At 36.7% G+C, this 24,476-nt stretch overlaps 1 protein-coding gene across 2 annotated transcripts in view; it reads left to right on the forward strand.

Annotated features, from left to right (window-relative positions):
• KCNJ16 (potassium inwardly rectifying channel subfamily J member 16) overlaps window positions 1–24,476 on the forward strand; it is a 77,041-nt gene that overhangs the window by 34,129 nt on the left and 18,436 nt on the right. The window contains exon 1 of one of the 2 annotated variants that reach the window (XM_021002618.2): window positions 5,516–5,669. The exons of the other annotated variant lie outside the window; for it this stretch is intronic. The gene's annotated coding sequence lies outside the window, so the exon portion shown is untranslated. Of the gene's footprint in view, window positions 1–5,515; window positions 5,670–24,476 lie in introns of those variants that run through there. 2 annotated transcript variants of the gene reach the window in all.

A 24,476-nucleotide genomic window follows, 5' to 3' on the forward strand; every position in this document is an offset into this window, starting at 1 on the left:
AATGCAAATCAAAACAACTCTGAGGTACCACATCACACCTATCAGATTGGCCAACATGACAAAACAGGAAAATGATAAATGTTGGAGAAGATGTGGGAAAATTGGAACACTAATACATTGTTGGTGGAGTTGTGAAATGATCCAACCATTTTGGAGAACAATTTGGAACTATGCCCAAAGGGCTACAAAAATGTGCATACCCTTTGATCCAGCAATAGCACTTCTAGGGCTATATCCCAAAGAGATCAAACAAATGGGAAAAGGACACACATGTACAAAAATATCAATAGCAGCTCTTTTTGGTGGCAAAGAATTGGAAATTGAGAAGATGCCTATCAATTGGGGAATGGCTGAGCAGGCTGTGGTATATGAATGTAATGGAATACTATTGTGCTATAAGAAATGATGAACAGGCTGACTTCAGAAAAACCTGGAAAGACTTATATGGTCTGATGCTGAGTGAAGTGAGCAGAACCAAGAGGACTTTGTATACAATAACAGCCATGTTATGCAATGACTAATATTGTTAAACTGAACCCTTCTCAGCATTACAAGGATCTAAGACATCTCCAGAGGCCTCGGGATGGAAAATGCTGTCCACATCCAAAGAAAGAACTATGGGAGTCGAATTGGTATCACTTATTTTTACCTTCTGTTGAGTTTTGTTTCATCTTTCTGATGGTTCCTTTTATTGGTTTTAATTTTTACTTACAACTTCACAAATGTGAAAATATGTTTAATGGGAATGCAAATATAAAGCCTATATCAGATTGTGCACCGTGTTGGGGAGGGTGGGGGTATGGAAGGTGGAGAAAAATTTTCAACTCAAAAGCATATGGAAATGATTGTTGATAAATCAATAAATTAATAAAATTGAAAAAAAATATGGGGTTGGAGGTCAAAGAATATTTTGAAACACACTTAAGTGGGTAAGGAATGATAAAAGTTAAAGAAGGGAGTAGTAGATATTGATAGATGATTGATAAGTATATAGGAACAATGAATGATTTAAGAAATTCAAGGACCTTGGAAGAGGGTAGGGAAATAGGAATGGGGGAGAATGTGTGGTAGCAGTCTTGCATTAACGTAGTATAAGCAAAATTAATTGCAGGGGGGGAAAAGTGACAATGAAGAATCAATAAGCAAATAAAGAATATATTACAACTAGAGAATAATACATAGTAAGAAAATGAAACATTAATAAAATGAACCTTCAATTTTCCCAGGCTGTAGAAATTCCCCTAGACATAGGATTAAGGCAGACTGGGCAGTTCTAGGAAATGTTCGTTGGCAGCTTATTGTCTGTTCCTTACTGTGTTTCTATTTAGCGCTCATTTCAATCTCAACTCAGAATCTAAGTGGCTGTAGGATCTGAATTCAGCCTGGGAATGTAGAACCTAGTGATAACTAAAACTCATGAAGCTTTGTGCTTAGACGTAGTTAATCTAGTCACCGACTGGGACCAAGACTTTTGATCACTTTGTGACCTCGTCCAGCCCATAATGCTATGTGAGGTGAATGCACTCAGCAGCAAGCTTCAGTAAGGAGCTATGCAACCCTTGTAATTCTCTGCATCCCATTCTTCTTGACTTTGCCACAGCTGTATCTTCTTATTTCTTCTCTTACTTCCATAGCCCAAGGCCCCATAGCTCTTCAAAGAATGTGAGGGAAAGAACAGCTACACAAGAGGGACATTACATAATAATAATAATAATGATAATAATAATAATAATAATAATAAGTCATTGTAGCTTCCTTCTTATTTAGACAAGACCTCTGGATTTGTTTCTTTTTCCTCCCCTTTGGAAAAACAAACCAGCTTTACTTGTGATCCATCTGCTGGAAAACACATATTTAATATAGCTTCAACTTGTCATATTTCCTAGCGCAATATTATTTTCTGAAGCCATCATCAGAGATTAATTTTCCTGGCCTTAAGATCAGGAAGGTCAACGGCTTTTGTTCCTGTGTATCGCACCTTTCATCCTTAGTGATTCCAGTATTAAATTTGCCATTGTATTTCAAAGTGACAAAGCAATGGATTGACATGTAGTAATAGTGAGGGTTTTTTTCTTTCTTTCTAATATACAGAGAACATGAACAATGCAATGGCCTGAGCAAGGCAGATCCTTTGTGTTAGTGACGTATTCCATATTATGAATGCTTACCTATTTCTGGACAGCCACCTCAATCATCTTGGCATCAGGTGATGACTTTGTCTAGAATCATCATTGTCTACTTATGAGGAAGCTATGAAAGTAAACAATAAGCAGTCATAGCAAACATCTTTGGAATTGGGTAACAAATAGCCATAACATATAATGTGCCCGAGTGCATTCTGCCAATGGTTTCTGATTGTAGAGGAAATATGATGCTCCAATAATACTGACAAAAATGATCCTACTCCCCTTTTCATTTTCTTCTCTTCGCTTAGAAATCTGCTGGGCTTGGGCTTTGCTTTATTTTCACTTTTAGCCAAATTGAAAAGAAAAAAAAGCTTGTAGATAGGTAGGAACATCTTGGAAGTAGTTGGAGAATCTAGTAGATGCAATTATACACACACACACACACACACACACACACACTATCAGTTTTGTGTTGTATCCAGATAGTTGGAAAATGGAGACAACCTCAACGTCCAAATTTAGGATTGTACAGGAATCACAATTTTTGGTGGGGGGAGGGAGGAGGAGATGTCTTTGAATAGTTGTTAGGATTTTTTTCTTTAGTTCTACCTAACTTTTTTGCTGTGTTTAAAACTATTTCCTTTTCTTTTGTTTCTTCATAGATATGTAGAAAATAATAATTAATGATAATGATAATATTAATAGCTAGCATTTATATAAAGCTCTAAGATTTGAGTAGCATTTTATGTATTTATCTTACTTAATCTTCACAACAACCCTGTTAGGAGGTGGAAGTATTTTCCTCCTTTTACAGATGAATAAACTGAGGCTGAGAGAAGTTAAGTGACTTGCTCAAGGTCATACAGCTAGTAAGTGTCTGAGAGAGGATTTGAACTCACACATTCTTGACCCCAAGTCTAACATTCTAGTCACTGCACGACTTGGAGGGGAAAGGATAAGAGCTGAGTGAATGCAGGGTAAATCAAGACTGTGAAGGAATGATTATAGCTCCTAAATAGAGGTCTATTTTTCTAAGCTTCCTCATCTGTAAAATGAAAAGTTTGGAGAAGATGGTTTCTAAGGTCACTTGAGATCCTACATATTCATTCTAGAAAAGAAAAGAACAAGGGATGATTTGACAAAAGTGAAGGTTTCTTGCCGTGATGATAGTGGACAGTTTCATAACTGCTACTGATCTCTTTAAGTTGGAAAGGCTAGAAGGCTATGTCATATAGAAAGTACCTTGTATACATGGAAACCTCACATAACTGGCATTTTTCAGCTCTTAACTCAGGAAAAAGGAAACTGAAAATTAAAAAAATACATATATATATACATACCAGAGATATAATTAAAGAGAAACTAGGGCCAATATAACCTAATTTGTTATACTTTCTATACTTATACCTGCAAATTAAAAATGATCATTAATGACCTGAATAATTACACTAAACTCCTGTAAGATTATAACAATTATATATGATTGCACTTATTTATCCATTTATTCAATTGAGATTCATGAAATATCAATAATGAGAACACTCTGCTTTTTTAATTCAAACCTCACGTTTCAATGGTGTCATGAGCTCCAAATGAAAAAACCTCCCTCTGTCTGTATAGATCAGTAGTTGTTCAACAGCTTGTAGACTTTCAAGGTTACCTAGGAACATTGAGTGGTTAGTTGCTTTTCTCAGGGTCTCTGAGCTAGATTTGTCAAAGGTGGGACTCGAATCCAGGTCTTCCTGCATCTTAGTGGCTGACCTCTCCATTAAGCCATACTACCTCTCTGAGGAGAAGAAAATCATATGAAGAAATAGAATAGATATCTGTCCTCAAGAAGTTGACAGTCTTCTTGAAAAAAATCATATGAATTTTCAAGACAATTAAACAATGATGTATACTAAATGCCATGGAGTATAGTGTCAAATGAATGGTATCCAGGGGTGGGGAACCTTTGTCCTTGAGGTCACATGTGGCCCTCTAGGTCCTCAGATGTGGGCTTTTGGCTGAGTGTAAGTTTTACAGAACAAAACTTTTTATTAAGGGGATTTCTATAACATTTGGATTTGGTCAAAGGGCTGCACTTGAGGACGTAGAGGGTCACATGCAGCTTTGAGCCTACAAGTTCCCCACTGCATAGACAATAAATCATATGGGATATCAGAAGACAGAGGCCTGATAGTAGGCTTGAATGATCAGGGAAGGTTTCCTAAAAGAGGGAAGGTTTTTCTGTGCCTTGAAGAACATACTAGCTCCAATTCATAGCTATCCTTAGAGATAGATGTTTCCCCAAGTCTCCTGTTTGCTCTTTATCCATAAGACCTAGATACTGACATAGGCTTTCTTCCTACAAATGGCTTCTTATTCTCTCCTCTATAGGAGCCAAAAAATGACTGGGCAGCAGCCTGCTTATTCACCTTGATTTTAAAAGAAAACAAACCTCCTAATATTTTTTTTTCAGAAGAGGTTTGGACTTCATGAAAGAGGTTTGATATCTCTGACGTCCACCCCCCCCTTATGAAGGAACCCAAATGGAGTGTCTTTCTTTAAAATGCAAATAAAATGGCATTAGGTAATTGACTGTTTTCTTTAGGAACACAGCTTGAAAGAACATTTGAGATGATATACAATTGGGCTATCTACAAGCCCTACATGTGTAATAGAAGTGAATAAAAATAATGGACAGCATTTGCATAGTGTTTCAAGGTATGCAAAGTGCTTTACAAGTATTCATTTTGTCTACATAGCAACCTGGGAGGTAACTGTTAAAATTATTTCAATTTTATGGATGAAGAAACTGAGGCAGGAAGCAGTTAAGTAACTTGCCCAAGGTCACAGAGCTAGTAAATGTCTGAGCCAGCGTTTGAACTCAGGTCTTAAATGATTCCAAATCCTGTACTCTATCTACAACTCTCTGTGACCCCCACATGAGGTTCACAGAAATTTTTTTTTTAGGTAATTGGGGTTAAGTGACTTATCCAAGGTCACACAGCTAGTAAGTGTCAAGTGTGTGTTCTGTGGTCAGATTTGAACTCAGGTCCTCCTGACTTCAGGGCCAGTGTTCTATCCACTGCACCAACTAGCTGCCTCATCACCCCATTTTTTTTTTTTATGAAACAAGGGAGTCGTTTTATCAAATGGTGACAAGTGTATGACTATTGAATCAGACAAAAGTCATCAATGTTGATAAGAAAAAAAATATTTCCTCTTTCTATTCATTCTTTATTGTTTGTTTGTGGATGCCATCCTTGGCAAGGCTGACCTACATGTAGGCATGGTAACTGGGAAAATAAAGTGCCAATTCACCAAACTGAAGCTGAGAACCCAGTTGCCTTTGTCTGAGCTCAGTGGCATTCAGAAAGCAAGAGAGGAACGGGATTCTCCTGTGCCATTTCCCATCTCTATGACCAGGGCACCACTGGCTTCAAAAGAAATATTTCAGGGATCAGAGGGGTGAAACATATGGGGACCACCTGCCCTCCGGGGCATGCAGGATGAAAAATAAAGGAGTTTTAGATCTGAACTTCATTTGATGAAATGCAGGTAAGCACATTTGGATGACTGGAAGGGGACTGGACTAATTGAACCTGAGCTCCTAATCTATTTCTTTCTTTCTTTCTTTCTTTCTTTCTTTCTTTCTTTCTTTCTTTCTTTCTTTCTTTCTTTCTTTCTTTCTTTCTTTCTTTCTTTCTTTCTTTCTTTCTTTCTTTCTTTCTTTCTTTAACATATCAGCTAATCAGGCATTTTTTCCACTTTGGATCTTAAAAGTATTATTCATATGTTTCAATAATGCAACAACCCTTAATATACTATACATGGATTGCTGTAGTGTTTTTTTTTCTTTTTAGCATCACCGCTGTAGAGTCTCGATCCAAAGAGATTAATAGTACAAGTTCCATCTATATAGTAGTTAAGAGAGGTAATACTGTGAGACAGGCTAAAAAAAGAAGTTGATTGAGCCAACTGAGTGTTGCTTTTATGTGAAACATCATTAAAGAGTTTGAGTATTTAATTTCCTGTGGGAAGTCATTTATGACTCTAAATATCTTTATCATTTTCCTATTGTATCATATTGAGAGCAGTCATACTGAGATGGAGAATTTGGAGACATTTAGGGCAAAACATGCAGCAACCTGTTTAAGAAGGCAAGGATGCCTTTGAAAATAAATATCGATGCTGAAATACCATAAAGACTCTTGAAAAGAACTGCTAGGAGATAATAATAAGAATAATAGCTAGTGTTTACATAGCACATTTACATATGCTAGGTGCATTTACAATTCTTATTTCCTTTGATCTTCACAACAACCCTGGGAGATAGGTATCATTATTATCCCCATTCTACAGATTGGAAAGCTGAGGTGAACAGATGGTAAGTCATTTGTCCATAGTCACATAGTAAATATCTGAGGCTATTTGAACTCAGATCTTCCTGACTCCAGGTCCAGCACTCTCTTACCCTGTAGCCCTAGTTGTCCCTGGGTGTATACAGAGGGATGAACTATTCATATTCTGAAGTATGATCCAGGAAAACAGCTTTTGTGCCTTAGATCTGTTTGGTATTCTTCCTTTCACTTTTCATGTTTTCTAATTATGTTATGTGACTTTTCCGAGGAAAATATGATCCCCATAATAGGGGACATAGCAGTTGCTGGTAAGCTATCACACAGGAGGCAAACATTAGTAGCTTATATGGATATAATGCTGTCAAATTGCAAGGTGTTTACAGATGATTCTATTTGATCCTTACAATAGCCATTTGAAATAGGTAACACAATGATTTCTATCTCTAGATGAAGAGACTAGGGCTTAGTGAGGTTAAGTAATTCATTCTAGGTAACACAAGTAAATAAATAGTGAAACTACAGCTTGAACCCAGATTTTCTGATTCAAAGTCCATTGTCCTTTCCAAAATGTCCTTTCCTCCCTCTTTAGGGAATACAGAAAGAAAATTCTATCTGCAGCACTAAGAGGGATGAAACAGAAAGAAAATTCTATCTGCAGCACTAAGAGGGATGAAACAGAATAAGGAGGAGGGTAATGATGATCTAACTTTATGTTTAAACTCTGATGCTCCAAAGCATTTCCACATCTTTTTTTATTTTTTATTTTTTTAATCTTTATAGAATTCCTGCTAGGTAGGTAGGAGGCAGACACTGAGCCTCATTTTATAGAAGGGGACACTGGCTCAGAGAAAAAGTGCTTAACCTAGGTCATATACATAATGAATTAGTAGCATTAGAAAACCCCTAAATTTCCTGACTTCCAACCAATTTTTCTTTCTACTACATAACCTGGCCATGCTTTGTAGTAGACTAAGGAGGTCAGTTCTATTTATCACCAAAAGTATCAAAAGATAATTCGTGTCACTTTTTATCATAAGTTTATCATAATGTATTGAAAGGTGTACAGGACTGTTTAAATTCTGATTTAGTATTTCCTCGTCTCTAAAAGTAAAAGATGGGACTAGATAATGCCAAAGATCCCTTTCATATTTAAAATCATCTGTCTCATATGAAAAGCCTTCAAATATTTGTGTATTATCATGGTTATGAAATTTCATGATTCTACATTCACCTATAATCAAGAGAGATCAAAATCTTATATGTGCTTGTAGCTATGTTATTCTGATAAACTGATAAGTGATTACATCCATATGTTGCTAATCTCATGTACTAAATCTAATTAGATTTTAAATGAAAGTAAATACAAATTCAGGATAAAATCAATGCCTTTTAGGATTGGAAAAGACTTTAGAGATATCACACTTTGCAACAACCTCCCACTATACAGGCATTTTGAAAATTCTAGTAACATGATTTCTTATCCAGTTCCAAGCTAAAGATTATCAGTTTGTTTAACTATCCCTCATATGATAGTGTTTCCAAATCCCTAACCATCCTGGTTAATCTTCTCTGGATGTTTTCTAGAGTATCCTTTTAAAATGTGGTATCCAGAATGAAGTATAATACTTCAGTTGTGTTCACAGAATACAACAGGCCTCTGATTTCATTAGCTTTTTCAGCAGCTGCCTCACACTGCTGCTTCAATTAGTGGTCAACAGAAAAATCTTTACATCTGTTTCACATAAACTGTTACTGTTAGATCTCCCCATTCTCTACTAATGCACTTGACTTTATTCCTTTAATTTAAAGGCAGAATTTTATACTTTGTTATATTTCATCTTCTTTATTTTAGTGGTATTGCAACCTGTTGAAAATTCTTAATCTTGGTTTTGACATGTATTTAATTAGTTATTCCCCTACCTTTGTGTTATCTGCAAATTTAATATTGGCCTTCTCTGTCTTTATCCAAGTAATTGATACAAATGAAAAACAGGATGAAGCAGCTATGATCAGAGCCCTGACAGATGTTACTAGAAACCTTTCCTCAGACTGACAATGGGAAAAGTCGTTCAGTGAAAATTGTATTCACCTAATTGTACTACTGTTTAAACTCATATTTCACCATTGTTTCCACAAGAATATCTTGGGAATCAAATACATTTTTTCTGTAATTAAGGTAAACTATGTCTATAGAATCCTGGATTAACAATCTAATAATAACACAAATGGAAAGAAGATTAGTTTGGCGTGATTTTTTTTTTCTTAGTGAACTTCTGCTGGCTTCTACTTATTAGGGCATTGTTTATTAAGTGATCATAAGCAATATGCTTAATCATTTCTTTCTGAATTTTTTTCAAGATCAACATTAGTCTTATGGGGTCTATAAGTTCCAGAATCATCCTTTTTGTCCTTCCCAATGTGTGGGACTCCTATCTGCTTCCATTCCTCTGGAATCTATCACATTACTAAAAGTAGTCATCAGATCAAATGTATCTCTTTTTTTTTGACAATGACACAGAATCACTGCTGAGCCAGGGTGGGATTGGTGTGTTTTTGCTCTTTCTCTCTAAAAACGTCCTTGATCATATTTACAGATCATGTTTATTACTAAGATAGCCTGAATGTAAAGAGAGAGGTCAGGCTCTTTTCCCTGAGCTCTTTGGCTCTTCACAGTCCAAGTCTAGCAATGCTGGGAGAATCACTTAAAGCTGAAGGTTAGTGCATGTCTGGAGTCACTGCAAAATGGAGAGTAGAAAGGCATTAAATAGAAAAAAATAGATCAGGTATAGGTCAGCTATTTATTTCCTCCCCACAGAAGGAGTTCATAAAACACAGAAGACTCACAAGTATGAATTGACAAAGACATAAACATGATACAATAGCTTATAACTGCTATTATCCTCTCCCAAGAGGTTGATACTTAGAACATGACACATTTTGTGGGATGGTTAAAGAAGTTTTTCACCTTCCCCTTTCACTGCACTGTCTTTCTCAAGGTTAATGTCTTCTGAAAAGCAAGGCCAGGGTTGGGTTCCTTTTCCTGTCAGTGTTCTTCTTTTTCAGGAAGTGCTATAGTAGCTTAGGAAATACCTCCCATAGTGACCTCCCATTAGACTGAGGGACCCAAGAGTTCCTGACCTCTTGAACTCACAAAGTTACCTCTCAGAATCCATCTTTGGTCACCAATGCTCAGACAAAGAAGCACAAGACAAAAGAGGCAGCCAGGATCATGATAACTTGACTCAGGATTACCAGGAGAATTAGCTGTTCTAGTATTTTTCCAATCTCTCTTTCTCTCTCTTTTTCTCTCTCTCTCTGCACGTGTATACACACACACACACACATGCACTCAAGCACATATATTAGAATTGATGCCAGGAATCATTATTATTATTATTATTATTATTATTATCATCATCAAACTATACTGAGCACAGAATTCATTCCCATGTGAATTAGCAAAAGTTGGTAGTGTCTATATGTTTTATACATCTTGGTTACATGCCATAGAAAGACAGCATGCTTCTCAAATTGACAGTGCAGTTTTATATCAAACTGATAGTCAACAGAGAGGCATTCTTAACCATGAAGGTCCATGGACTCCCAAAGGATCTGTATGTGTGTATGTGTGTGTAAATATGTATGTATGTATGTATGTATGTATAGATATATATCTACATACATACATATATACATATTTATATATATCTACATATATATATACACATATACATATATATATATATACACACACACACACACATACATATATCAACAGGTCTATAAACTTGGATGGGGGGAGAAATTTTTTTTTCACTAACCCTTGTTTTTCTTTGTAATCCTACGTATTTTATTTTATATACTTAAAAACATTACTCTGAGAACAGGTCCATAGGCCTTACTAGACTACCAAAGGGTTTTATGACACAAAAAAGATTAAGAAGCCAATAAAAAAATTATCAATAACTGTAACAAGTTTCTTTTTATTGAATATGGTAATAGGACTCATTAATAAATTTTATTAAATTCATTAAAATTAAAGGTCGCATTAAATTTGGGCAGCTATATGGCTCAGTAAATAGAATGTTGGACCTGAAGACAGGAAGACTCTTCCTGAGTTCAAATCTGGCCTCTGATACTTACTAGCTATATGACCCTGGACACGTCATTTAACCTTGTTTGCTTTACTTTCCTCATCTGTAAAATGAACTGGAGAAGGAAATGGCAAGCTACTCCATTATCTTTGCCAAGAAAATCTCAAGTGGGGTGGCTAAGAATTGGGCACAGTTGAAACAACTGAACAACAACAGGCCTCCTATTTGCTATTGCCTAAGAATCAATTCTCCTTACTAGTATTACATGGAACATGGAATAGCAGTTTTGCAGAGTACTCAGAATTTCCCTTCACTATAGGAACTTGACGTGTTGTAGAACTCTAAATGCATGATATTACCTGTCTTTCTCTACTCTGCATTAATAGTCCTCTTGATTTTTCTGTTTATTCCCTATCCACATAGAATCTTTTCTAAGACTCCTATCCACTTAGACTCTTTTCCTTTCTGACTTATTTCCCAGGGAATTTTTATACCTTCTCCTCCAACAGGATAGACACATTAAAACTTTGAACAGAAAAATAGTGTAATCCCCTTAAAAAAGAAAACCAGCAGAACAGATGCATAGGTGGGTCACTACAACAAGTCCCTCGAGGTTCATATTTCTAACATCTGTGTATAAACTAACAATCCCTGGTGATTCTCCCTGAGAACAGACATGGAAAACTGTCTGTCTGGGCTCTTGGGAAATTGGCTTTTAAGTCTGTCTGGTATTCTCCCTTGTCCTAATGCTCACCTCTATCAGCCTTCTAGGAGGACTAGCAATTAGCATTTGGCAAGATATTTAATACACCTTCGTCCTCACCTACTTTAGCCCACCTTCTTTCCTGGTAGAGGGTACCACTAGGCATCTAATCACAGTGTTTGAAACCTTGGGGGTCACACTGAACTCTTCACTTTCCCTCCCTCCTTCCAGTAAGTTGCTAGTACTTATGTTTCTCAGCTACATCTCTCACTTCTATCTCTCCTTACTCACAAGGCCACCATCCCAGTGCAGTGTCTCCCTTATCTACAATGTTGGAATAGCCTTCTATTTTCATTCAGTCATCCATGCCTCTCTAATCCACTCTCCAAAGTGATAGCTGCCAAAGTTGACAAAGTGATAGACCTAAAACAGATGTGACTATGCAGCATTCCCCTGCTCAGAAACCTTCAATGACCAATTATTACCCCTAGGATTAGAGACAAATTCCTTTATTTGGCATTTAAAGCCAAACAACCTAAATTTGAAGATTGATTACTCCCCTTCATGTGCAGTACTCTACAGTAAAACCAAACTATCCTTCTTTGCTTTCCATGAACCCATCATTCCACCTTGAGTCTGTCCCTGTTTACAGTGCCCTCCCTCCTCACCTCTGCCTGTTGGAATCACTACCTCCTTTCAAAGCTGATCTCAAGCACCATTTTCTATATGAGATATTTTCTTATCCACCCTTCTAGCAACTCCCATTCAAAATCACTTTATATTTAATTTGCATATATTTTGTTTTATTTATATACATATGCAATGTTTTCCTTAACACAATGCATTCCTCTAGAGAACAGGAATTGTTTATTTTTGTCTTGTAGCCCATCCAGTATATATGCGATATAGTATAGTACAGCATAGTATAGCATAGTATAGCATAGTATAGTACAGTATAGTATAGTATAGTATAGTATAGTATAGTATATATACAGTATATAGCATAGTATATACTATGTAGTATATACTACTTATATAGTAGTATAGCTACTTCCTAGCACATAGTAGGTACTTAATAAATGATTATTGATTGATTAATATAAACAACACCTTAACAGAATTGTCCCACACCTCACTGATCACTTTGATAAGTGAATTCCATGACATTTCAATCATTTGTTCTACCTTGCTTCCCATATCTTTTTGCTAGGTCTTCTAGTCAAATTTAAGGGTTATTGAGAGGACTACTATGTATATGATATTATCAGTGAGATACCTTCATAGAACAAAAGTACCTTTTCCCCCAGAAGATCCTAGGGTGTGATAATAATGATAATTAATAATAACATTCCATTCTTTAAACTTGTAGGGCCCTTTTCATCTGGACATCTCAAAGGAAAGATGGAAATTCTTTCCTTCCTCTCCCAGCCCCAGTTTACTTTTCATCTTCAGTTTAATCTAAAAAACAGATCCTCCTTAGTCATCTGCCTATGGCATGAGTTTCCCCTTCATTATTGATGCTAGGATTCCACTGTAATAAAGTCCTTTTTGTTTTGTTCTTCCTTCTTCTCTATGCCAGCCTGCCCCCAACCCCCACCTCAAACTACTGTTTAAGTTTTGAGATGATCAAGTCCTGTCTATAAGGGTAACAGTCCCTTTGAGAAGAGAAATACAAATATCCCTCAGCCTTCTTTGGTACAAATGGGGTTAGCATTTTGCAAGATGTTTCCTAAACAAGGGAGGGGGGGCAGTGAAGAGAAGTAGAAGGACTGGAGTTCTGAGTCTCTAGCTAACAAATCTGAATCCTGCCTTTTCAAAAAGACACTCCTTCCTTGAAGTGTTTAAAAGTAAGATGTCTATGCTTTCTTTGCTTCTTTTCTCATTCAGCCTTCATGTTTGATCCTAATTCTGCTATAGCTGTCAAGCTTCAGCTCACATGGATGATTAATTGCCATATTTTTTTTTTCAGATCTGTGTGACCTGAAGTGTTATCCTTTCTTCTTTCCTCAGGATGCCCTGTGACATCATTGGCCCTCAATTGTTTTTCCCCCTAGTGTTGTTATGGTACTGGTTCCTTTCCAAATGGTTTTCAAAGACACTAAAGCTGGAGAGCTAGCATGTGTCCAGGCAAACTCACTAGTAGAAATGCAAATTTTCCCAGAAGCTCCTTCATGAGACTCTCACCTAATTTACTCATGCTGACTGCATTTGCTGCTGCTATGAATTCTTCCTTCTGCTATTTTTCTATGCTGTAATCATAGTTTAGGTGGCTTTGAGCTTCTATTAACTGTAAGTAGCCGTTTATTTATGCAGGTGTTCTTGCTTAGACCTGATAAGTATGCAAAACAAGTGGCTGTTTAAGAGATTTAGGAATGGAAGGAAGTTAATCTCCCCCCATCCCCAACTCCCTGCCACCCCACCCCCCACATATACAGAAAATCCTACCAGCTGGCTGGCTCACTGCTCCCTGGTACCTAAACTTGTACAGTTCAAATCACATTCTTTTGCCTTCATCCAAGTAAGACCTCAGTTCACTATTATTATAGTTGTTAATATCCTTAAAGAGTGACACATTTGCTTCATTAGTTATTTGTATTTAAGTGTGAATTAATTTGATGTCTAATGCTTTGAACAGACATTTGTAAAAGGGAAAGGAAGGGGAAAAAGCAAAGAAAACTGGGTTTTGGAGAGATGGGAAAAAAACATGCCACAAAAAGGAAAAACAATGTTCCAAAAAAGGAAACTGAAGGCCTCAAAAGCAAACTGTATATTTCACAATTTCCTAAACAGTGGCCACCAATCTCAGTCACTGTCATAGCAATTCACGGCTATGATTATTGCTGTCAAATTGACTATTGACTAGGAAGGAATATTGAGAAAGGGGGAGAGAGAGAGAGAGAGAGAGAGAGAGAGAGAGAGAGAGAGAGAGAGAGAGAGAGAGAGAGCAGAGACACAGAGACAGAGACAGAGAAACAGAAAGAGAGAGTGAATTCAATGGACCTGGTTAGATAGGGTCATATATTTCCCCAAATACCCTACATTATGCATATTCCCAAGAAGAAGGCAGGCAACAAGCATTTATTAAGTGCTTACTATGTGCTAGGCACCACACTTAGAAGGAGGTCTAGAAGACCTGGTGAGGAAAGAAGACACAAAGGCTATTTTCAGGAGTAGACTATGTTTGTCTTTGAGAATTTCCAAGAATTTCTTCATCTTTGCCGTGGATGCATGCTCCAGATGGACAGGGAAAGTAGGAAACTACCCACATGTATCTACTACACTGGATCATGGGGTCATCTAGAAATGACCTCAGAAGTTATTTAGTCTAGCCCCCTTCATTTTAGAGATGAAAAAACTGAGGTACAAAAAGAAGACCTTGCCCTCATGCAATCTCTGTTGGGTCCTATTACTTCAAATCCAAAGGTTTTTCTACCATTCACCATAGAGTACTAGGTGTGACAAGGAAAGAAGAAATTATTTTTAAATGTTCCTTCAGTTTTATTTTAAATATGGTTATAGTTCACGTGTATGTTGTCCTCTATGTCCCTCATTTTGTGTCTTTTCATTGATGTCTTTCCATATCTCTTTGTCTTCTTCGTATTTGTCATTTTTGTAATACAATAGTCTTCCATTATATCAATACACCATCAGTTTATTCAGCCACTCAGTCATTCTTGATTGCCCCTATTATAAATAAAAGAGACAAGAACATTTTAGAATTGATAAGTGCTGGTTTTTTTTCTTTTTAAAAAAATTATTTTAATAGTAACTTTTAGATATTGTCCTGGCAATGAAACTGCTGGGCCAAAGGGTATATGAAATGGTTTTGTGACTGTATACTGATGGATCACTTCCCAAAGTTTTCACCAATCTATGTGTACTCCTCGCCCATCCCCACCTCCCCCAAACAATTGTTTATTTGCAGCCCAGCCAGCAAAGAGTTTTGGTGAGCTTTGTCAATTTTATCAGCATAAAGTGGTATTGTAAAGTTGTTTTGATTTGCATTCTTGTATTACAGCAAAAAAGAAAGCTCTCCTTGGGTGGGTGATAAGAGTCTTTATTCCCAGCTTTAAAAAACAGCACTTCTATTTGCATTATTTATAGCCAAAGTTTAAAAAGAAGTCTACCTAATTTGCATTTCCAATACTGGTACTCATCAATTAGGAAACTTAAAGCACTGAGCTTCTGACAGAATAATTCAGTCTTCTGAAGCTCTACAGTAGAAACAAAAGCTTACCTGATAGTAGAAAAGAAGTGGATTTTATTGAAAGCCAGGAGAGGTGTCAATTATATACAACGACTAATGTCAACCACCAAGTCCTCTATTATCTGTTTGAAGCAGAAGGGCTTTCAAAGCTCTAGCTTGTAAGAAATGAGAAGTCATTAGAAGTACAAATGAACACCATAGGAAATGTGTTACTCTGAAGCATTGTCTTGAGATACAGTTTCCAGTGGTAATCTGAAGTTCTTTTGTATCTCTTTTATTTAGGGCCCATTTATTCACCCACAGCCCAAAGGAACCCCAGAAAGAAAGACAGCTATGTAAAATACCAGCTGCTTTATTTTCAAGTTGAATTCTCCACTTTGCTGTTGACTAAAAGTGAATCACTTAAACATCTAAAAGAGTGTGAGCCTAAGGAAAATTGTTGCTCTCGGGCCCTGGAGCAGTCCTGCCCTAAGTACTCTTCATTAGAATAAATCTCCCTCCAGAAATAAGAACAAATCAAAATAGCATTTTGAGTAACGAGTTTGTATGCTCTGCCCAAATTAGTTTTTTGCTTTTTTTTTGTTTTTATTTTTAAATGAACAATAAGGTTAGGTAAAGAGAATATCCCAAACACACAAATAAACAAGGAAGCAAGCAAATGTTGGGCATATTAAAGGCCTATCAGAGATACTCTGACAATTGTAAGGTGTTTGTGTCATGCATTTGAAATCTTTCCCTTGTGGTTGATTTACTCATGAATCTTCCCCAATTTCTTTTTGCAGACAGCAAAATTGAACACCTTTAGTGGGGGAGGGGGAGATGAAAAGTACCCAAAACACGAAATACAAAAGGGCTTCTGACCTTTAGTCATTTCTACCTAGTTTTTTAGATGACAAACTCAACTACCAAGTCAACCTGATCAGGTGGACTTAAACCTGCCATTTTTGACTAGCACTTGGGAAAAATAACAGAAATGAGTTCTAGAGCAAGGTTGTGGAAGCACTGACTGTGAAGCTTTTAAGAAACAAAAATAATACTAGACAACTACTGTCTTGGAGGGTTTAGAAATCACCTTCCTGCCTGAATTCATCTCATGGCTGGGCTTGGTTATGATGAAGCTCTTCTCAGCAATATGATTCACCAGCAGAACAGAGAGCGTACGTAACATGAAGCAATCCAATGATTTAGGTGACTTTTGACATGAATCTTAAAAATCTAAGTGTGTACCCTCAGAACTCATTATATTATTTCAGAATGTGGTCACTTCAAATATATACTCTGTTGAGTTTTGTAATTGCTTCCTAATGGCACATAGTTTCAGGGTTTTTTTCCCTTTTTTTTTAATCACACCAAAAATACAGAAAGATAATTAAGGTTTAGAAGAGAGAAAAGGGGCGATAATGATAGCAGTGTGGATATTTAAAAGGGAAAAAAATTCCATAAGTACAAAGTTATTTTTCCCCCCTTTCCAATGTTATTGTAAAAAAATAGGATTGAGAAAATATCCCTCTAAATATTCACAGGGGTTTCAAGCCAGAAGAGAAAGCAAAAACAGGCTTTAGCAATTGAAGATAAAATTTTGTTGGAATGGAAGACATGGTGGAAAGGCAAGGAAGTGTTTTGGGCCCTGTTTAATCCTAACCCTGCTTTCTATCTCCCTGATATGTTAACATATGTTTTCATGGTTTCTTCCATAGTCCTCCACTGGTCAAATCTTGCCCACTCCCTCTCTACTCTTTGCTTTTACCCCACTCCCCACTGGTTTTTACTTGGTTCTGGTTTTACTTAGATGAATTAAATGTCACTGTATTTGTTTCTGTGAGTTGTTCCAGGGCAGACTGAAGCACCGATGCCTGACTTCACAAGTCTGTAAGATCGTCTGCTACTCTTTGTTATTTATAGTTATGTTTTAAAGGTTCTAATGAATGCTTTTAATATTGATAGTTGATCTAGTCTCCCTTCTTTGAGGCTCAGTATTAGTAATCCTCAAAGTATTATGCACCATACAATAGTTCCAATTTCTGCTGGTTTTTTTTTTTTGATGTTTCTGCAGAAAGTATTTTATTTTTGTAAGAATGGACTAAAAGACATAAGGAAACTATATGGCCTATCAAACATTTATTAAGAAAAAACAACAAAAAACTGCACAGAGATCCCTAAGATGACCACTGGGGACTGCTTTCATGGTATATACCTATAATACCTATTCCTGGGGGAGAAGCCTGAAGCTCTGAAGATTGCCTGACTTCAGGAGTTCTGTGCTGGTATATATTTAACAACTGGATCTCTGAAAACTCATGACATACAGCTAAGCTTAATTTGCCTTAATATTTTCTTCATCACTATCTTAATTCTTAGACAACCAATGAAATAGCAAATTAAGACCTGATTTGTAGCATTTTCTGATTTCCAGAGTGTCTCATGGGAGCCTGTACAAATTTGCTCCAGAACAGTCCTGCTACATTTCCAACCTGATCAACCTTCTTTAGGTAGACTCCACTACCTAAAGAAGGTTGATCAGGTTGGAAATGTAGCAGGGCAAAACTTTGTGCTGATCAGTAATGAGATTAGACTCTCATGAGTCTAATGAGATAGTCCCTGCAAGTCCAGTCTGGGTGAGATAGAGACACAATTAAAAAAAAAAAGATTGTCACTGTTGTTGTTCAGTCATATCCTACTCTTTGTGACCCATTTGGAGTTTTCTTCACAAAGATACTAGAGAGGTTTTGCCATTTTCTTTTCCAGCTCATTTTACAGATGAGGCAAATAGAGTTGTGACTTGTCCAGGGTCATACAGCTAGTAAGTGTCTGAGGCCTGAGGCTATACTTGAACTTATGAACATGAGTCTTCCTGACTCCAGGCCTGGCATTCTATCCACTGTGCCACCTAGATGCCCATCCAGATGACCATCTGACCATCCATTCAAACCTCTGACAGGTTCTTCTTCAATTCTAATAGATGGAGGTGAAGGGAAAGTAGGAGGGGGGACACAGAAACAGAGAAACAGAAAGAGAGAGACAAAGAGAGAGTCAGAGAGACAGAGAGAACAAAGTTAAGATCTGGCTCTTAAGGTAATAGAGTTCCTAGGAACAATATGCTGTCACTGAAGGTATAAATGCTTTGACATGTTGGGAAGAAGATGACATACACTGGATTCTTGGTGTTAAATAGATATTTAAGTATTATTTCTCCATTGGCATTTAGACTCCATTTAAAGAACAGTTACTAACCTAGTTCCTGGAGATCCACCTCCCATGGTGGTGGATAGCTTTATGATCATCATTGTCATTCAATTCAATTTAATAAATATTTAATAAAACGGTTACGATATACAATAGAGGAAGACATGTCATAGCTGTGTGTCTGTAGGCAAGTCATTTAACCTTTCAGTGTCCCTAGGCCACTCTTCAAAATCATCAATTAAAGACAATTTATTAATGAGCATTCATTGAAACGTGGCAAAATCACAAATCCATATCAAAAAAAAAGAAAGAAAAAGAAAAACATTGTCCTCAAAGGCCTATTTAGAAAGAATCTACAATAATAATAATATAATCCCCTACATCTGTATAGCAATTTAACTGGACTAAACACTTATGCCTATTATTGACAAGACATATATAGTGTTTTAACAATGCCATACCTGAAGAGAGGAAGACCCAGCTTCCTGAGTTCAAATCTCGTCTCAGACACTTACTAGCAAAGTAACCATGGGGCAAGTCACTTAATCTTGTTTGCCTCAGTTCCTCCTCTATAAAATGTACTGGAAAACAGAAAGGCAAATCACTTTAGTATCTTTGCCAAGAAAATTCCACATGGAATCATGAAGTGTTGGACATGAATGAAATGACTGAACAATAGCGTTCATTTTGTTACATTTGATCTTCACAAAAACCTTGCGAAGGAGGAAAGATAATATAATTCTAGTCTATGGATAGGAAAGTGACTTGCCCAAGATTATACCATGAATCATTGACAATGCTTGATAGCTAGAATTCAGGTCCACTGATAGCCCAGTCCTGCTTTATTTCCACTTGAACATTCTTTGCAAAATGCCTTGTAAAGATTTACAAGTAAAGTTTAAATTGGTGCTGATGGACATTGAGATACGAGATCTTTCAGCAATTATTCCCTTCTCTGTTAAAGAAGATTAGAGCTAAACCTGTTTTTCCATTGGTATAGAAAGCTCCTGGGGAGGAAACTTTATAGTCCAGGGGTAGGGAACCTGTGGCCCTGAGGTGGCGTGTGGCCCTTTAGGTCCTCAAGTGCAGTTCTTTGACTGAATGCAAACTTCACAGAACAAATCCCCTTAATAAAAGAATTTGTTTGGCAAAACTTGGACTCAGTCAAAAGGCCCGCACATGGACTTGAAAGGTCACATGTGGCCTCAATGCTGCAGGCCCCCACCCCTGCTACCAAAGCAGGTCAGCACATCTACAATTTATAGCATCTTTGAGCACTACTTGGATCACACAAGCTAGCATTTTTCATAGGTAAAACTGAAGTTTCAACTCTTTCAAAATACTGTGTTACAATAACACTTTAAGAATATATAATATAGATATTTTACTTTTTTCTAGAGGCAATCAGGGTTAAATGACTTGCCCAGGGTCATGCCTGAGTGTATAAATGTCTAAGGCCAGATTGAACTTAGGTCCTCTGCCTTCATGGCCAGTGCTCTATCCACTTAGCAGTCCAAAATAGCTTCATTTTTACAGTTCTGGAAACTGTGGCTCAGGAAGGTAAAGACAAGGTCATACAATATTAGAACTAGGACTCAAACAGAGGTTTCCTATTTACTTCAAGTAAAATGCTCTTTTCACTATAACAAAGTTATCCTTACAGTAAAACCTGTGAGATTGGAAGGTATCTATAGATAAGGAAATTGAAACTTAGAAATGTAGCCAAGTTGGACTTTGGGTGTGTTGTGCAGAGTGTCTATATCTTACTGTTAGTGGCCAACTTCCTCATTAAATATCTCCAGGTTCACAAATAATCTGGTTTCTTCCATGGTTGAGTCTTTTTTTTTTCTTTTTACTTCAGGAGCTCAAATTCCTCAGAATTTTTTTTTCTTCTGCCTTGATGAACTCCCTAGAAAGTATTTCTTGTTTTTAAAGGGTCACCAGGGGAATAGTTAAGCTGTTAGCCTGCCCATAGCTAGCTGTACTTTAATTCTTTTTTTATGTTTAAATGTCACAGCAGCATGGCTTTATTAATACTTTTGCATAATTCTATGTCTTAACTTCTTTTAGGCTACTAACATGAGGAAATTATTGTTTTAAAGCTTCAGTGTTCATTTTTCCAGAGAACTTTTTCTCCTTTTGTTGTTGTTGTTGTTGTTGTTGTTGGTCCTGTGCTTAACTTACAAATCCAGAATCATACAGTTTCTGCCTAGGGACTTTCCATTAATCACAACAAATTTCAAAACGCTTGACAAACTGAAATTATCCTACTTCGTGTTATTTCACATTTATCCTTTCATTTTACCAAACATTAAAACCCTTACAATATATTAGACAAAAGGACCAGGTCTACAAAAGAGATTAGTATCTGGAGATCACTAACAGAGCGAAAAAGAGAATTCATTACAGACCATCTTGTGTACTTTTTGCATACTAAACTGCATCTTTCTCCCCAGTGAGCACAGAGAACATAGTGACTGGGGAAATAGAGAGAAGTATCTAGGAGAGCCTCAACTGTACCCCCACAGTGTCTCACTACAAATCTGCCTACTGGGCCCTCTGGTGCCCTCTAATTCTATTAGGTTTATTTGAAGAATTTCTTCGCACCTCATAAAAGGGCAACAAAATATAAACATTTCTTTATACCTTTATACCTTGTTGTATCTTTTACCTGCTCCTTACATTCAGCAAGTTCATCAACTGATTTGGATATCTATTATTCAGTGATATCCTGATCAATTCCCCAGCTGTACTTCATCACACATTTTTAACCAACTACTATAAGCAAGTTAGTGTGCTAGACACTATGGATATGAAGGTGAAAACTGACACAACCCATGGGGCAGCTAGGTGGTGCAGTGGATAGAGCATGGGCCCTGAAGCCAGGATGTCCTGAGTTCAAATCTGACCTCAGACCAAACACTTGACACTTACTAGCTGTGTGACTCTGGGCAAATCACTTAAGCCCAATTGCCTAAAAACAAAAACCACAACAAAAAACCAAAACAAAACAAAAAAAACCTGACACAACTCCTGCTGCTCTGGTGAGATAGAAGAGAATGGGAATTCTAGGGAGAGGTTGTAGCCAGGGAAAGCTCAGAAATGTTTGTTTGCTTTATTTTCCTAAATCCTAGGAATGTTAAAGAAAAGGTGGACCACAGAAACTGGTGCTATGGGAATGGGACCTACAAGACTGACAAGATGAGAGAACACAGGGTTACATGATTCGGAGCTGATAGAAGACTAAAAACCATGGGGTTGGTGGTCAGTTGGGTGGTCAACTGATGCCTTTACAGTGATTCTGGAGTCTAGAAAGTGGAGCACTAAACTCCATCCAAATCACAGAACTTTGCATCTCCACTTTCCATCTGTAGTTCTGCTTGATCTGAACAACATGGCACGACCCCCACCCCACTCCTTTCCAGCCTCCATTTGTGTACTGTCCTCTCCTGTTAGATTATAAACTCTTTGAAGACAGCGACTCTTTTTCCCCCCTTATTTGTATCACCAGTGCTCAGAACAGTGCCTAGCACATAGTAGGTGCTTAATAAATGTATACTGAATTGAATTGACTCCTGCCCTATCTGTCTAAAAATATGTCGAGGTCTACCCAAGAGGAAAACTAAACAACAATAACAACAACAACAACAACAACTTCCTTTATTTACCTATTAATACTATTCATCTACTGTTATATCACTTTGTTATCTTCTGATTACTATAGCTATCATTCTATCAAGAAGGCAAGATCCTCAAGGGATGAGAGATCTATTCATTAGGTGTAGTAGTTAGTCCTGAACAAGGATGTATGTACTTCTTCCTCTTAGATGTGGGAGAAAAACACAAGTGAAGAAAATGAGAAATTTTGAGGCAGAGGAAAAGGAAGTTGAGGGAGTAAGAGTCAAATGATTTCCGTATTCTCAATATAGACAATAGTCAAGAAGATTTCATGAGATAGAGGGGAACACAGTTTAAGACTGATACTTTGAGGAGAATGAAAAAATCAATTCATTTAAAAATTCTAACCATCAGAACTTCATTTTGACTGATGTGTGAGTGGAGTGAGAATCTTACTTCAAGGGTATGTTTTGTTTCATGTAAAACTGTGATCTACATTTTTTTCATCAGTGTAGGTTCCACCTATATCCACCAATATATACATCCTAAGCATGAAATGCTTGAAAAAAGTTATAACCAGGTGGCCAACATAATGGTGATTACCTTTTTTTTTTAATTTAGTTGAATTGTTCCTTAAGTGACACCCCTTTATAGACCTATGTTTGAAGCCCTTTTATCTTGGAAAGACCTCCCAAAACTAATGGAACACTGAAATAACCTTTAATGAAGTAAGATTATCTTTAGAGTGAGGCATCGTAGTAGGGTTTTAGTAGAAGAATGATACAACTTTGTTGAATCCACTATCTCTTTCATGAGAGTACTCCTCAATCATTTGAATCTCAGTCTTTCCAAGTTCCCTCATCCTGTCTCATTCTCACCCATACATGTCCATCAGTCCTCCAAAAGTAATTCATACTACATGCTGGGGGAACTTCTGATTATTGTCCTAATATTTCTTGAATATTAGTGAAGTACTTAGGCTATTCATTTGTTATCCCCCATTTTTATTACATGACTGGCTTGTCTCTTTTTCTAGGCATTTTTGTCTTGTTGATGCTTTTTACACAACCTCTGGCACAAGCAATCATTGGCAATATGCTTCAGTCTGCTTACATTTGCCATGTGTCTTTCCATTGCATGGAAGAATAGGAAACTAATAAAAAAAAAATTAGTTTGAAAGAAAATCCTTTATGAAAGTGCTTTCAAGTTTCAAGTCTTCATGTTTCATTATTTCCTCTTGCTTTCATGTGAAAAAGCATCTAGTGTTACATAATTTTTTTGAAAATAGGTGATGTTGGAGATCTTTTGTGCATCCCTTCCCCCACTGAGTAATAGGAAACTGATACCAAGTCCAAAATCAGTGCTTGAAACAGTGTATTTTCTGATTCCTAATGCACTCAGTAAAATTTCTTCTAATCTGTTTTCTTTACAATTTAATTTTATCTTTTCAAAATTGTATGAAACCATAGATTACATTTAAAAAATTTACAAATGAAATACTGAATGAATCATCATTCAAAACTGACTGGATTCTATTAACTACAGAAATAGGAACATTCCGATTATATTCTGAATTGACCTGGTATAATATAGGGTGTTGGATCTGGAGACAAAGGAAGTGGGTTTGAGCCTTAGCTTTGCTATTTTTTATGTATGTGACCTTGAGCAAGTCAATTAATTTCTCTAAATTTCAGTATAATTGGGAAGCTTACATTCTAGGAGGTGACCTCTAAGGTCCTTATTGCTCTAAATTTACGATTCTATTTATGGTTAAGATATGGAGATCTGGAAATAAGACATCAATTTTGCCCTGATATTATTATCTCTCAGATTTCTTTATTCATGAAATCAGTATTGCTATATTTGTTAGCCTTTAGACAGTGTTATAATATCAAGTGTGGTTCTCCTAAAAAGTTGAAGGGATATGCAAAGTTTGAACTATTCCTCAGATGGTGGCCCTCAAACTATAACCCTAAGAATGGCTTTCACATTTTTAAAAAATTTTTATTATATTCATAAATGTAAAATTATTCTAGAGGATGAAATTCCATCATACTCTTTCTCTAATTCTGCTCCTATCCTTTAGAATGACATTTAGAATGACTTAGAATGACAGAAGTCACACAACTATGCTGCCTGGAAGTGCTTACAAATATGAAGTGATACATACATATATATGTATACACACATATGTACATA

The sequence above is a fragment of the Phascolarctos cinereus genome, unplaced genomic scaffold (assembly GCF_003287225.1).
Source record: "Phascolarctos cinereus isolate Bilbo 61053 unplaced genomic scaffold, phaCin_HiC Scaffold_5;HRSCAF=322, whole genome shotgun sequence".
NCBI classification, from domain to species: domain Eukaryota; kingdom Metazoa; phylum Chordata; class Mammalia; order Diprotodontia; family Phascolarctidae; genus Phascolarctos; species Phascolarctos cinereus.